The following is a 1410-nucleotide window of genomic DNA, read 5'->3' as shown; positions in this document are numbered from 1 at the left end:
GGCACAGGGTGATCAGAAGGGGAATAATCTTTCAGAATCTTTTTTTTCTAGATTTTCCTCCTTTAAAATTGGGTGCGTCTTATATGCCGGAGCATCTTATACGCCGAAAAATACGGTAAATAAAACCCTGACAGGGCCTACAGCGCCACCTACTGGCTCAAAATGAGATTGCTGAATCTTAATATGCAATATTGCATTCAAAACAAAAAAAAATTCTATACCATTGTCCTTAGTCCTGATTATAAAAAAAACACATTCATCATACAGGACAATCAGGTAACACACAGAAATACCACTGTAAGTCTCCAGAATACCACAGTACTCCTCCACTTTGGTAAGCATACACCTGCCCAACTATGGAGCTCTGTCACACCCTGGTGTTATATTGTTTGTATTATCTTTCACCAAAGTGACAGGTTAGCTTTAAAAGTTCACAATATCATCTCACAACAATTTGGCTGCTCGACAACAGTGTCTTTGTGCAAAACTGGAGACAAATAAGTCATCCAGTATCCAACAGAAAAAGGTGATTTTACTGGAGCACCATGAGGTCCAACAGCAGTTTTAGGGACATATGGGGTCCACACAATGCATGTTGGGACTTCTTTTTAATGTAACCAGGTGTTCTGACTTATTGATCTTCGGGTTCTCTTTTAGGGGACATCCAAGGTCCTGATTGCTCTTACCCTGTACCTAGAGCAATGACACCCCCTGTAGACACTGCACTGGTACCATACAATGCTGCCTGTAAAATCACAATATATACTATAAATGAACCCAAACTGGCCTTACCCTGACACATTCCACATCTCCTGCTAATAACCCCAATGATGCTGACAGATTTTATGCCAGTACTAAAATATTTGCCAGCAGACCCAATAAAAACAAAAAGCTTTCCTATTATCAATTTGCCAACTATTATTATGAACAATCGGAAAGGTTGTAGCTAGAAAAAAAAAAGAAAATTTGGAAGGGTTGACACTTCTTCGACAGCCATGTGCTGTTTTTATGCAAGCAACTAATATTTATATTTGTAGAATGGAAAGATATTCATGTATGGGGCATATGATCGCTGGCATATTCTTAGTTAACTTGGCACTTTAAAGAACTGACCTGATGTCTATGTATTACAACACCCAGCATACCACACCATGGGGCATTCTAGGGGTCCGGGTATTATGACACCATGGGGCATTCTAGGGGTTCGGGTATTGTGACACCATCTGGCATTCTAGGGGTTCAGGTAATATGACACCATGGGGCATTCTAGGGCTTCAGGTATTATGACACACACCATGGGGCATTTTAGGGGTTTAGGTATTATGAGACCATGGGGCATTCTAGGTGTTCGGGTATTATGACACCATGGGGCATTCTAGGTGTTCGGGTATTATGACACCATGGGGCATT

General features: G+C 40.9%; 1 protein-coding gene across 1 annotated transcript in view; it reads right to left on the bottom strand.

The window, feature by feature from the left end:
- Positions 1-1410, bottom strand: part of ADA (adenosine deaminase) — a 48498-nt gene that overhangs the window by 46245 nt on the left and 843 nt on the right. The window lies entirely within an intron of this gene.

This window comes from Pyxicephalus adspersus, chromosome 6 (assembly GCF_032062135.1).
Source record: "Pyxicephalus adspersus chromosome 6, UCB_Pads_2.0, whole genome shotgun sequence".
NCBI classification, from domain to species: domain Eukaryota; kingdom Metazoa; phylum Chordata; class Amphibia; order Anura; family Pyxicephalidae; genus Pyxicephalus; species Pyxicephalus adspersus.
Note: the sequence above shows the minus strand (reverse complement) of the source record. Positions and strands in the feature narration are given on the sequence as shown.